This window comes from Phascolarctos cinereus, unplaced genomic scaffold (genome assembly GCF_003287225.1).
Source record: "Phascolarctos cinereus isolate Bilbo 61053 unplaced genomic scaffold, phaCin_HiC Scaffold_4;HRSCAF=312, whole genome shotgun sequence".
In the NCBI taxonomy this organism is placed as follows: domain Eukaryota; kingdom Metazoa; phylum Chordata; class Mammalia; order Diprotodontia; family Phascolarctidae; genus Phascolarctos; species Phascolarctos cinereus.
The window spans coordinates 73,752,944-73,768,353 of record NW_027555847.1 but is presented as its reverse complement, the minus strand read 5'-3'; the positions used below and the strand labels follow the sequence as shown (position 1 = coordinate 73,768,353).

The window sequence follows — 15,410 nt, the reverse complement described above, 5'->3', positions numbered from 1 at the left end:
TTCGTGGTAAACCTAGGTTCCTCATTGGTAGCTCCCTCTAATGGAATCACAGGCCCAGTCCTATCCCATCCTAATAAATCCTTCCTTTATTTTGTCCCATCCAGGCATCCATCCCATATTAATGCCCAGGACCCTAGGAATCCATTGAACTTCTGATTCAAAAAAGGCATCTCCGTCAAATTGGAAAGGTTACAGTTCAATTTTGGAAACCTATAGAGACTACACCAGCAGGAACTTATTCCAACAAGCCACAGTCTCAAAAAAGAAGTGGAGAGCACAATGAGACAGTCTTTGAAGGCTCAATTCCTTATTCTTCTGGAATTTAGGATTTATTAACTAAAACCTGTAGGACTTTTCCTTTTCCTGACTTAAGATACAAATACATGTGGGCCATCCATACAGCAGATGGGAAAAAACCAGGGAAAAATACAATTCACCTCTTGCCTTGGATCAAAAGTCACACCATGGCTAAGCTGTTAGAATTATGTTGCCCTATTCATTCTTCAGAGGAGCTACATGGCTCAGTAGATAAGACTGCTGGGTCTGGAGTCAGGAAGACCTAAGTTCAAATCTGGCCTCAGACACATACTAGCTGTGTGACCTTGGGCAAGTCACTTAACCTCTGTTTACCTTAGTCTATTGTAGAAGGAAATGGCATTTACTTTTTTCTTCCTTACCTTTGTGTACTTTCTGCACTCTACTATCCTTGCCTATTTGGGTACATACTCTTTTGCTCTTCCTAACTTTTCTTGTTTCCTGAACACTGTACACTAAAGCCAACCAATTAGTTTAGGAATTGTTTTTTGGGACAGTACAAATACTTCTATGATTTTTAATGGTTAGTGACTAGTGAAGCAGACACCAAGTCTGTCACAGCTGATAAAATCCCAGGTAAGAAATACCATTAGTGACCAAGAGCAGAGGGAAACTTCTGCCAGAAAAAATCATCTTAGTTTCAAGGGAAACTTAAGAAACTACAACAACAAAAAACCTTTAAAAATTAAAAGAAACAAATACAATATTCTCAGCCATTCTCATTCATTTCATTCACCTACAATGAGTGCAAATTCCCATTAACTAAGGAGTAGCATGACCCTAAAAGACTTTATGAATACTAATTTAATATCTTTGTGAGCAGCTAGAATTCAAAAATTTCTGACAGAAGGGCAGATTTAAGACACCGGGATTTCTAGAAATTAAATTTGTAAGTCAAGTCACATTAAATAGCCCATGATGATCTTTTAATGCCCTGTGGTTTAGCTGGTAGACAGACTGTAGATATATGGCAAAAAGCTTGAAGGCAAATCTTTATTCCCTGGGGCCTTAGCCTGGACCCAAAGGGAATCTTTGCTTCACTTAAAAAATGCAAAGCCATCATAAGTACAAATCACTGTCGGGCATAATCTGGGGGATTCTGTCTTCCAGCAGCAAGTAGAGGGGAAAAGGAATGACTTTGCTTACAATGGCAGGTGGCTTAAAGCATCATCAGCAGGAGAGAGGGAGGCTGAAGAGGTTTTCTTCCAGACAAAATGGATACTCCCTCTTCATCTCCCTGTGCCTCTCATCCGACTGAAGGAGAATGGCTTTCCAAGTAGGCAGAATTCTTATCATGCTAGCCCATAACCAGGCAAAGCAAATCAGCATTCTTGACATTCAATCCAGCTTATCTGCTGTGCCTGATTAACTCAAATCCAAGGAATGAAGGATTATATAAGAAAGTAGGAACTATGAAAACCATTACTTGTTTTGAAATATACATCTACTTTTCTTATCCCTATCTGCTGTATTATAAGTATGCAGCCATATATTTGCTCAGTCTTGGATAAGACTCCATAGCCAAGTGTAATCTGACATGCCTAGATGCAAAGGGATTGAGGAACAGCAGGTGCAAAAGTTTGTTGGGGAGTAAGGTAGGTATTAGGGAGAGGAGACAAGATAATTTTTAGATTAATGGGACAAGATAGGGATGGGCTTGTGGTCACCAAAATGTTTCTTTGCAGGGGTTTTGGTATATTTTAAAAATTCTGTTTAGTTCCTTCCCTTCTATTGTTTTTATTACATTAGTTTTACTTTTTATTGTTTTACTTCAATAGCATCATAGAATGGAAGAAACCTTGAGTTTCTAAGGACTACAGCAGTGACATTTAAGGCCTGGCAGGTCCTAGCATGCTGGAAAGAGCTTCAAATATTGACCCCTTGATGGACTGTGAATGCCTTTTACTAATCCAAGGGAAGTTAAAAGAGCTTTATCACCAGAAGTTTGATTACTGGGTGATAAACTTGTTTGATCACAGCCACTCATAAAGACCTGGAGGGCCTGCCATCTTCACTGGGGGATGAGGTAGCAAAAATACTTTCTGACTTTTTTTTTTCCAACTAACTGCACTAATGCTTTTTCCATCTGATGCCGCAAGGTTCTTCCCCTCCCTTTGAGCCATATGTTTCTGCATTTCTTTGAACAACTTTTTGGTTGCTTCCTACAGCTCTGGCCAGGGTATGGAAAGGCAGTGTAAACTTTGGTGTTAGGAAGGAAGGGCTGATTCTGAATGGTGGAGGGACGAAACAAGTGTTATGATAGGGAACAACAGAGAGAAACAGAGAAAGATAGGGCCAGAAGAAACATGGGAAGGTAGTTAACCCAGCCATGAGGACAAAGATACCATAGGCCAAGAAGGCTATGGGAAGCTTTTAAGAACTACTGAGCCATATCTGGTGTATTTAAGGCCAACATTCTCTAATCATTTAGCTGTCCCTACGGTTATAAGCACTTGATAGACAACAGAAAGTTAAAAGAGGGTGTAATAGAAGTCAAGCTAATATTCCTCTGATATTCGGCTTCTTGAGTCATAATATAGACATAAGAATCAACTATAATTATTATGAAAATGGAATGTTGGGACGCCAATTGTTTGTATCATGGTACCAGACGATTTCCATGGCAGTAATAAGACCAAAGACTTGGTACTGTTAGTGTACTAACTCACAGGCTTTCAGAATTAGAAGTGAACTCAGAACTCTCTACTGCGACTTGTGCCAGAAAAAGAATTCTTTCTACACCTTACCTAGGAAATGGTCAATCTCTGCCCAAAGTCCTCTGCTAAGGAAGGATATATATCCTAGGAAGCTATGCATTCTACCTCTGAAGAGCTCTTACTGTTTTAGGAAAAGCAGAACTTTTTTCCTTCATCAAGCCTAAATCTGCCTCTTTAAAACTTCTACCCCAAGCTCCTAGTTCTGCCTTCTTGGGCAAAGAACAACAAGGTTTTTCCCTCCTTCCATACTCTAGCCCAAGGGTGGGAGAATCTGTGACCTTGAGGCCACACATGACCCTCTAGGTCCTCAAGTGCTGCCCTTTAATTGAATCCAAACTTCATACAACAAATCCCTTTAATCAAAGGATTTATTCTGTAAAACTTGGAATCAATCAAAAGGCCACACCCAAGGGCCTAGAAAGCCACATGTTCCTTACTCCTGCTCTAGTCCTTCAAACATTTGACTTATAATAAACCAGTAAGTATTTATTTATCATCTATCACATATCAAGCACTGGATTGGATGTTATGGAGCATGAAAGGAGTGCAAAAGATGGTGCTCACTGAAAACATTTAAGAATAAATATGGGAAAAAACCACACACAGACACACACACACACAATTAAAGTGCAAGAGAGCATAACACATATATAGACACATACCGGAGGCAATGAGGTGGTGCAGTGGATGAAGAGCTGGACTTTGAGTCAGGAAGAACTAAGTTGAAATTCAGCCTCAGAGAATAACTAGCTGTGTGACCCTGGGCAAATCACTTAATATCTGTTTGCCTCAGTTTCTGCATCTTAAAATGGGGATAATATCACCTACCTCCCAGTGTTGTTGTAAGGATAAAATGAGATATTTGGAAAGTGCCATAAAATGCTAGCTATTATTATTATGCATATCTCCTTGTATGCATGCATGTTCTATATGCATAAACAAACATATTACTGTAATCTAATCTAATATATAATTTTAGTATAGAAACAGAGCAGAACATAATATGTCATAAGATATTAATTTTGATAGTACAATTGATGAGCACCAAAGAACTTAAGAAAATTAAGACTTAGAAATGAATAGGGGTTTCAGGGAGTAGGTAAAACTAAACTAGCACATATAACTTATAGTTATTCAGTGTCTTGCATGGTTCATTAAGAGCTTTCCTCATAATTAACCTGTTCAGTAGGTGGTAGCAGTAATATTATATTTATTTTATAGCTGAGGAGACTGAAGCTCAAAGGGGCTAATGACTTCTTGCCTATAGTTAAGCAGCTTGTAAACTTAAGGGCTAGTATCTGAATCGAGGTCACAGAAGCACATGCTCTCCAACTCTCATACATGTACATATGCCCCTGTATATGTGTATGTTTATATGGGCATATACATATGTGTACACATTAAGTAAATATGTGTGCCCTCACTTCTGATCACAATGGATAATGGTCAAAAATATGAACAAATATTTGTCAAAAGAATTGCAATTAGTGATAATTATGTTGATAAAAATGATATTCCCATTTTGGAAAGCAATTTGGAATTATACAAAGGAAGAAACTAAAAAAGTATATATCCCTCGACCCAGAGATTTTCCTGTTAGGTATATACTCAATTCCAGATTGCTTTCCAGAATGTCTGTATAGATTCATGGCTTTACCAATAATGCATTTGTTTGCTAATCTTTCAACAGCCCCTCCAAAATGTATTATTCCCATCTTTGTCATCTTTGGCAATTTGCTGGGTGTGAGAGGAAACCTCAAGATTTGTATCCCTCTTATTATTAGTGATTTTGAACACTTTTCACGTGGCCATTAATAATTTGTAATTCTTCTAGAAATGTTCAAATTCTTTGATCGTTATTGTTTGCAAATGACCTTATTCCTTTATATTTATTAGCCTTGTTTATGTCTTGGACATTAGATCTTTGTCAGAGACATGTGACACAAAGATTCTCCTCCCCTGCCTCCACCAACTTCTCCCCCTTTTGAGTTGCATTTTGTTCATGCAAAAGATTTTTATGTTTCAGGTAATCTCAAAAATATCTACTTTATCTTTTAGAATTATCTCTATCCCTTATTTCGTTATGAATTCACTATCCTACAGCTATAAAATATATATGATGAGTTTTTCTTCTAATTACCCATGCTATGATCTTCACAAATATTTAGTTCAAATGTCCATCTTTAATTTAATCATGGAACTGGTGTAAGATATACATCTAAAGATATATAGATATAGATATATAATTGGTTAGATTGAAGTTTTATGAAATAGGGAGATAATTTATGTTCTCAGGCTTCCTGAACATCAGGTTGAGTTCAATTATTCTGATTCTTCCTTGTCTACTTTGTTCCATTAGTTTTCTTCTTCTTTTTAACTATTACCTAATAGTTTTGATTACTGCTACTTTGCATTATGGTATGAGGGATGAAAGTTCTATTTGTCCTTACATTCTTTCATATTTTCTTACTATTCTAGGTCATTTCTTGCTACAAATGAATTTTGTTGTTTGTTTTTGTTTAGCTTGGTAAAACATCCTTTTGGTAACATGTTGTGATTTGTATAATATTGTCATTTTTATTATACTAGCACAGCCCTGAACACTGAATAATCTCACAGCTAAGTCTGTTCTTTCTTTAGGAAGCAAAAGGTACTAAGTATGGTCTGACATACTGATTTCCAGAGAAGCACAACATATTATTATATACTGCTTTTATATGTTATCTATACTATTATTACTAGCTCACAACTTTACCAAAAGCATTCTTTCAATTAGTTTCTTCGATGAGTCCCTATGATTTTTAAAGTAACCACCACGTCATCATCAAATAGGGATAGTCTGTCTCCTCTTTGTCTATCTTTAATTTCTTTCTCCTGTCTTGTTCTTGCTAACATTTTAAGAATTATATCAAATAATACTGAGGAAAGGTGGCATCCTTACTTTACTCCTATATTTACTGGGAGGGCTTCTAGTATTTTTCCCCGTTACATTTAATGCTAACTTTTGGGTTTAAATAGATACTTTAATCAAACTTTAAAAATCCTTTTAGGCTAATGCTCTGTAGAGTTTAGCATAAATTGAGTGTTGTATTGCTAAAGGTTTTTCCTGTACCAATTGAGGTAATTATGAAGTTTGGATGTTTTATTTCTAATATGATTAATTATGCTAATAGATTTCCTAATGATGAATTATCTTTCCATCTTTGGTATAGATCCAACCTGATTATAGTAAATGCTACTTAAAAAATAAATTTATATCATCTTTCTTTTTTAACCAGGTTTTATTTCATTTTCTGTGCAGTTTTTAGCCAGGTTGACTTTATGTTGATCAGTTTGTTACTCTTGCCAAAAAAAACCTTTTAGTTTTAAAAAATTATTTCTATTGTACTTCTAATTTATCTATTTATCTTCTAATTTATCTATTTCTCTTACAATTTTCAAGATTTCCTTTTTTGTGCCTATTTTGGTTTTGTTTGTTGACTTTCTCATATTTTAAAATGCATATTTAGTTCATTAATTTGCTCTTTTTCTAATTTGTCAAGGTACATGTTCAGGGATGACCCTGAAGATTGCTTTTAGATGCACCCTAAAAATTCTGGTATGTTGTCTCATTGTTTTTTTTACATACTTATTCATTATGTCCAAGGTATGACCTACTTGTTATTTAGAATTTCATTACTGAGTCTCCACTTCGGTCTGTTTCTTTTGCTTGTGATTCTCTGAATTACATTTTTACTACTTTATGGTTTGTAAAGGAAATATTTAGTATTTCGGCCTTTTGACATTTATTTAAAATTTCTCTATGTTATGATATATAGTCAATTTTTGTAAACACATGCAATACAATAATGAGCAGTGTATATATGTGTATGTGTGTGTGCATATATATATATATATATATATATATATATATATATATATATATATATATATATTTGTTTAGTGATCCCATTCAAAAGATGCAATAAATTTTTGAATTCTTCAACAATTCATTCAGTCTTATATTTTCCTTTTTATCTTTCTGTTACCATTGTCTAGCTCTTAGAGAGGAACACTAAAGGTTACTATTATTATTGTGTTATTAGTTATATCACAGGTTCCCAAAGTGGGTGATAGCACCCCCTGCAGGACACTGGAACAATTGGGCAGTAGTAGCCTCTGGTGATGCAAAATTCTAAAAAAAACCATTAAAGGGTTAAAGAAAGTAGATTTCCAGGGGGTGCAGAGTAATTTTTTTAAGGGGGTGGCAGGCTAAATAAGTCTGGAAATATCTGGATTGGATTGGAAATCAAAATTCAATAATATGTTGTTTACAAGAAATACACTTGAAAAAGTGAGATACACAAAGAAATAAAATAAGGAGTTGGAATAGAATCTATCATGTTTCAGCAGAAGTAAAAAAAAGAAGGCAGGGGTAGCAGTCATGACCTCAGACAAAGCAAAAGCAAAAATAGATCTAATTAAAAGGGATAAGCAGCAAAACTGCATCTTGCAAAAAAGGAACCACAATGAAGTAAGATCAATATTAAACATAGTGTGAAATGGTATTGCATACAAATTCTTAAAGTAAAAGTTTAAAAAATTACAGGAGGAAATACACTATATCAATGAGAGACCTCAACTTCCCCGTCTCAGAGCTAGATAAATCTAAGCACAAAATAAAAAAGAAGTTAAGAAGATAAACAGAATCTTAGAAAAGTGAGATAAAGTAGACCACTGGGGAAAACTGAATGGGAATAAAGAAGCACACCTCTTTCACAGCTATATGTGGCACTTTCACAAAAATTAACCATGTATTACGGCATAAAAACCTTACAACAAACTTCAGAAAAGCAGAAATATTAAACGTGCCCTTTGTAGATCATAACGCAATAAAAATTATATTTAACAAAGGACCATGAAGCATAAATTAAAAATTAATTGAAAACTAAATAATCTAATTCTAAAGGATAAGTGGGTTAAAGAACAAATCAAAGACAGAATCAATAATTTTCTTAAAGAGAATGACAAAAATGAGAACGTTCTAAAATTTGTGGGATGCAGCCTTAAAAAGGACTTAGGGGAAAATTTATAACTTTAAACAGGCCGAAGGATATGAACAGGCAGAGAAGACATCAAAGCTATCAACAATCACATGAAAAAAAAAACCCTAAATTACCCCTGATTAAAGAAACGCAAATTGAAACAACTCTGAGATAACTATCTCACACCTGTCAGATTACTTGAAATGACAAAAAAGGAAAAGGACAAATGTTGGAATGGATGTGGAAAAATTGGGACACTAATGCACTCTTTGTGGAATTATGAATTAGTCCAACAATTCTGGAGAACAATTTGGAACTATTCCCAAAGAGGTATAAAACTTCGCATACCCTTTGACCCAGTAATACCACTACTAGGGTGAATCTCAAAGAAAAGGGGAAATGACCTATTTATATAAAAACATTTATGGTAGCAAAGAATTGGGAATTGAGGATATGTCCATCAATTGGAGAATGGCCAAACAAGTTGTGGTATACTGTGCTATAAGGAATGCTGAGCAGTATGCTTTCAGAAAAACCTGGGAAGACTTACATAAACTCATGCAAAATAAAGTGAACAAAACCAGAACATTGCTCACTGTAACAGCAATATTCTAAGGATGATCAACTGTGAAAGACTTAGCTACTCTGATCAAGACAATGCTCCAAGACAATTCCAAAGGACTCATGAGTGAGAATTAATGAATTCTGAATGCTGATTGAATTGCATTTTTTAAAACTTTATTTTTCTTATTTTATCCTTTTGCAGCATGGCTAATATGGAAATATGTTTTGATGACTTCATATGTATAACTGATATCAAATTGCTTGCCTTCTCAAAGTGGGGGTGAGGGAGAGGGAAGGAAAATGCAGAATTCGAAATTTTTTAAATGATTGTTAAAATTTTTTACAATTGGGAAATATATAATGAATGAAACAAAAATATTTTTAAAATACTTTTTCCTTTCCCTTTGATATTCAGTATGATACTCCTATGGGGAATTTTGCTAAATTATTTTGATATAGTCCTATTATCACAGGCTCTCTTTTCTACTCCCCCTTTTGCTGGTATGCCAACCCTTTCCCCTAGTGGTTTTATGGTGTTAACTATATTGATTTATTTTTTCTATCACCTATTTATGGTTAATACTTCTGATATACCATATTTGAGTTCCTTCTTCCTACTCAATTTCTATGTGTTACCTTCAGATGTTTTGCTCTAGTCTCCAATTTTTCAGCTTTCTCACTCTTAGAAGTATCAATTCATGAGAGAAGCAACATAGGTAGAAACAGTGCCCTATGGAAGAAATTACCCTATTTAATTCCATATGGTGCTACTCCTTTCTCTCCCCCTATAATCGATTTATTTTTCCCATTGGCCATGACATCTCAACTCAGAATCTAGCTGACCCTTACGAGTGAGCATTTCCCTTCTCCTGAAATGTGTCCACAGAGGCATAACATTCTCTCACAGAAGGTGGTCTCCTAGTACGCCAGGTTCCCCCATATTAAATTTAAAAGAAGGTCCTTCTCTTCCACTGCCTCCATATACCTCTTCCCCCATGAAAGTGGATTTTAATGGGATGTCCTTGGTTAAGTCTCCTTCTTTTGTTCCTTCAGTTTCACTTACCTCCCATTCTCTTGGCAATGTGTCTTGCTGAAAGGTTATAAGAATTACCATCCCTTTGTTTTTCAGCCATGGGAACATGGAGACATCACACATTCCCCTCTATCCTTTACCTCCTGCTCACGATTTATACACCAACCCATTCTGTGACTTTGTCACACAATATAAATGGATTCATCTCTAGGAGAAAGGACTTCCATTGTGCTTTAGTTCAGTTCCTCTGCCTTCACTTCCATCATTTCTTTAAATTCTGATTACAGAAATAACTTTGGGTACTTTTCCAGCTCTTAATAATTCCACTTTTTAAAAAAACCCATTGGCAAGTCTCTTTCTCTTTAAAAATTACTGCAGACATGGGGCGATTCGTTTCATTACTACTCTTTCCTTGATAACTGTACTCATTTATCTTTCTTGTACCTCTATTTGTGGAGTTTGCAAGTTGCTGTATTCTGTTCACATTTTTGTTGTGTGTTTTGCTTTTGGGGGGTAGGGACACCTCAAGTCACTTTTGTTGACACCTCATCTTTTTCCCATTGGTGCCTGGGTTAAAATTTGTGGTATGTATCATTTCGGGATGTATCTTGAGCTTTTTTGCTTTTCAGGATATATACATTTCATTCCTTTCTATGCTTTCTTATCAACAGAAAAGTTCCATCTTATTTGAAGTTTCATTCCTTTATATTTGAAGGGCTTTCTTCTGGGCAATTTGTTGTACGTTATTAATTATTAAATTTAACCACTTGTGTCTTGGAGTTTAAAGCATAGGGTTTTATTTGGTAGATTCTTTTGATTGGTGCTTTGTTTCTGAAGTTCTGAGCAATTTTTTGGTGCTACTTCCTAGGTTATGGCTTGATCTGTCATGTCTTTCTGGCAAACCTATGATCCTTAAGTTGCATCTGTGCATCTTGTTTTGAGGTCAATGGCTTTGGCTTGTATAGCTACTACTGTGCACTCTTTCATCCTTGTTGCCTTCTGCTTCTCTTCTACCAGCTTTCCCTCCAAATTAGTACTTCTGGTTTCATAAAGAACTGGTTTGCTTTCTGTTGTCTTGTAATATTTATTAGCAGAGTTGTGTACTCTCTTTGAAGATTTATACACATGCTTTTCTTTCTTGTCTTTAATTGGATTTTCTTCCTCTTGAAATCTTTGGTGCTCCAGTCTTTTTTCCTTAATATTCTCCTGTCACTTTTTTTTTAATCCCTTCTACTCCTTTGATAACACCCTTGGGGTTGGACTGCAAAGCTGTCTCAGCCTCCTGCCATGTTGTGAGATTTACATTTTACTAGCCTAGGTCTCTAGCCTAAGTAGCTTCTGGGAGAACAGGACTGGCCCCATGTGAGCTCCATTTCCTTTTCCTTCAGACCGGGGAGACAGCCATTAATGTGGGTCCCTTGCTGAAGTTCTTACCCTGGCTCTTATTATTTAATTCTCTGTCTGGGCTAAATCACTGTCTGCTGTTTTCTGTAGGATTGGGGGAGGATGTTATAGACAATCTCTACAGCTTTGGGAAGCCCTAACCTAGGGGCTTCCCCAAACAGAAGGCAAAACACTTTCCTTCCCCTTTCTTCTCCTATGGTGGGATATAATCAGTGTATGCCTTGTGGGTGCAAAGTGGGCAGAGGATAAGATACACTAGCAGTTTGTACATTCCTGCCAAAAGTATGGAAGCTGTATTGTGGAGTTACTGAAGTCAGAGCATTAAGGATTAATGATCTTCAGTGTTCACTCACCAGGCTTTTACCTTAAAGGGGATCTTACCTTCTTGTTCTGAGGAATGAGCTATAACTGTTCTATATCAATTTTCTCTTTGGAGGTGGTTGTTTCTTGAGAGTTAATGGGGCTCAGAGAAAATGATTAGCTTGCTATCTTGATCTTCACATGACTTGGGAACAACTTTATCATTATTTTAAAAAGCTTCAATACATTTAATAGCCTAAAAAAGACATCCATACACCATGCTAGCAGATCCTTGGCCATTTTCCTGACAAAATAAACATTTCACCTCCAAGACTCTGTAACTTTGTTTTTTTCTAGTTCATACCCATACAGTCACACCTCCATCAGAATCAAAATATACATTATCCATTAAAGGTTCTGTGTGAGTCTATTCTAGCCCACTGATTACAATCTGAGAATATTTTTTCCATGTGATAGATACTTCCCCATAAATTTTGGGTGCACATGTGATCAGTGCATAACTTGGTACTTGGCAAGTGGTTTGAGTTGGGTCACTAACAGAAATGGTGATTCATAGTCAAATTTCCCCACCAGGAATACACAGAATGAGTCAGAGGATGGTCAGAGTTGTAATCCATTCCATTCATTTGACAAGAGAGAAAAACCAAGGTCCAGAAAATCACAGTGACTTCTCCAAGGCCACCTAATTAAATGAAATAGTTGGGATTTGAACCTAGTTTTGGATCTTTAGCATGCATGAATATATCAAGCAATAGGAATTATGCATTAAGCATTCAAGACATATTTAAAGGGAGGAACACCTTCCTCTCTCCCCATTTTATCTGAAAAATGAAGAGGTTGAACATAATGAGATCTGATGGCCTATCATTACATTACTGGTAGAAAATACATAATGCTGAGAAACAACAACAATTGTCACAAGCCTAATTTTTACCTTTCTGAAAAAAGGTTCCAACTCTAACTACTTACATGCATATAGGGATTTAAGGTTTACAAATCACTTTCCTCACAACAGTCCTTGATTTAGGTCATGTGATCATCATTATGCCATTTTTACAAATGAGTAAAGTGAAGTTTAGCAAAGACTCAAAGTTAGAACTCCTGATGTCATATCTAGGGTGCATTCTACTATACCATTATACCACTGCCTATGGAAGAAAATCCAAACTCCTTATTCAATACATTCAATATGGTCCCAGGCTATCTTTGTAGTCTTGTCTTTCAGTGCTACCTTAAACATACTCTAGTCTCCAGGCAACACAGCTACACTCCTCAAGCAAAACATAACTAATTGAAATAACATCTCATTTTTTCTTTTTGCAGTTAACTATATCCCTTCAAATCTCTACTTGTTTTAATCAATAAACTTTTATTAAGTTCTTACTATGTGCCAGAAAGAAGCAGCTGGAGGGTTCAGTGGACACAGCACTAGGCCTGGAGTCAGGAAGACCTCGTTTCAAATCCAGCCTCAGATACTTACTAGTTGTGTGATTCTAGGCAAATCACTTAATCTCTGTTTGCCTTAATCCACCAGAGAAGGAAATGGCAAACCACTTTAGTGGTTTCTGCCAAGCAAACCCCAAAGACAGTATTGGCGTGCTATGGCCCACAGGGTCCCGAAGAATCAGATATGACTGAATTACTGAAGAACAACGTGCCAGGAACTATGCTGGGAAATGGGGATAGAAATGCAAAAATCAAATAGCCTCTGCCCTTATGGAGCTTACATTCGAACATCTGCTAAAATTCTATCCCTAAGATTGGTTTTCTTTCCTTCCTTCCTTCCTTCCCACATGACATGTAATTTCATTGGTTTAAGGCTCTCTCACTGAAGAATTTTCTCTATCAATGAATATTCACTTTTTCTTGCACCTTATAATCTAGAAAGGCATTAAACAGTTTAAATGAATTTCCCCAGGTCACAAAGCCACAATTTGTCACAGGAGGGACTAGAACCCAGACCTTCCTGACTTGTAGAGCAGCTCTCTAGCTATGACACCATGCTGCCTCTTCCTAGAGACAGAAGGTGAAATATTCTTCTCCCAAATGTTATTCTTTTTTTGAGGCACTCAGTGACTTTAGAAGCACATTTACTCACTCAATTATCCTAATATTCCCATGAAATAGGTGTGTGATCATCAGTACTAGAGATATGCAAAACTACAAAACCAAAATTTTTTGATTCCTATTTTTCAAAGAACCACCAACTCATCTAAGCTGGAATTCTGAGGGTTTCCTATAGTTGTCACCTTAAATTTTCTTCCCCTTCTGACTCCCAGATGAAATCTTTCCCATGGACTAATTTTCCTCCCCCCAGCCTCAAACAATATCCAACCTGAAGAAGCAGGTTCTTTCTTGTCTGTGCCCTGTTGGTTCTTAGTGAAAAGTGTGCTGTTTCTGTGGACACTTTTCCTCACTGACTCTACTACCTCTTCCTGGACTCTGGCACAGCATTTTCTAAAAGCTGTGCTGTTAAGTCTCTGACTAGGAAAATTAGGATAGGCCGTTTTTGTCTCCTTGGTCTCCCTCTGTAAGCGCCATTTAGCTCTCTACACCTTACGTGTAGTTTACCTTCTGTCTATAGCATGAAGTCTTATCTGCTTCCCCCCAGCTACTTGTGCCTTCCTCCTCAAATTACCTTTCATTTATGTTATTTATACTTCCATATGTACATGTTGTCTCTCTTGACAGAATATAAACTCCCTGAAGGTAGGGACGGCTCCATTTCTATCTTTACATCCATGCTTTGCACACAGTAAGCACTTAATAAAAGCTTGTTGGTGAACTGATTTCCAAAATATGTCCAACCCTTTCATGTCTGAGGCAACTTCTTATCTTGCCCTAGCAGGTTATCATTAGGAAGGGAAATTGCCTGAAGACTCCACATTGACCTTTTTTCATAGAATCCTCATCCCCTCATTGATTGGCAATTCATTCCCACCCCTCAGATTCACTGTCACTCTGTGCTGGACAAAGGAGATTAATTGTACTACAAACACTGAACTGAGAACCAGATCTCTTCCACATCCTGTTTCCTTAAAATAAATTCTTATTATAAACAGTCAACAAATATGAACATTTCAATATATTAAAAAGGAAAGAGGATTGTAAATGAAACTATGAAGCTCTATTACATACACCTTGATTTTTAAATGTGTATATTAAATATAAAACAATAGTGCTAACATTGCCCTGCTTTGTCTGTGTTCCCTTCTGAACTAACCTACTTCCCTCTCTGTACTTCCTAAATGATCACCATTGAAACTCTTGCTTTACTTCTTTTTCTTTCTTCTTTTTTTTTTGGGGGGGGGTATTACTATCCCTGACCAACTTCCCTTCCTTCATCACCCTCCCACCCAAGAGCTTCCTTGTAACAAATAAGTATAGTCAAACAAACTAAATTTATGTTAGGTTGTGAGTTCCTTGAAGGCAGGCAGTATTTTTTGCCTTTCTTTGTATCCCTAGAGCTTAGCACAACATTTAATAAATATTTATTAACTGGGCAACAATGGCCCTGCCTAAAAATGGATGTCTCTGAGTGTCTCTACCAAGGGGGCAGGAGCTATGCTCACACCCTGTTTCTTAGTCACACGCCATGCTTGGGTCCCTTGACTGTGGCACCTTTTCCTAATTAGGCAGCAGGGAATTCTAGCACCCAGCATACCTACTGTAAATAGTTGTTCAACAGTCAAGCCTTAGGTATCAACCTGCATTTCTGATAGAGGCTAATAGGCCAAGAGTATATATGATTTAAAAACCTATATTAGAGAAGCACAAGTTAAACTCAGTAAGTTTATTTTAAAAACATTCATATCATGTTGTGCTGTTAGAAATCAACAATATGTCCTATTAGAAGAGAGCAATCAAAACTGACACATTCTTCCTCCTACGGTCACAAAGAAACAGCATGGCTTCATCAAGAACAGGTCATGCCGGACTAACCTCATTTAATTTGTTGACAGGGTTACTAAACTAGTGGATCAGGGGATTGCCAGAGATATAGTTGGCCTACACATTAGCAAAATATTCAAA

General features: G+C 36.5%; 1 protein-coding gene across 7 annotated transcripts in view; it reads right to left on the bottom strand.

The window, feature by feature from the left end:
* The window catches only part of COBL (cordon-bleu WH2 repeat protein), a 336,290-nt gene that overhangs the window by 164,039 nt on the left and 156,841 nt on the right, over positions 1 to 15,410 (bottom strand). The gene's annotated exons all lie outside the window — the stretch shown is intronic.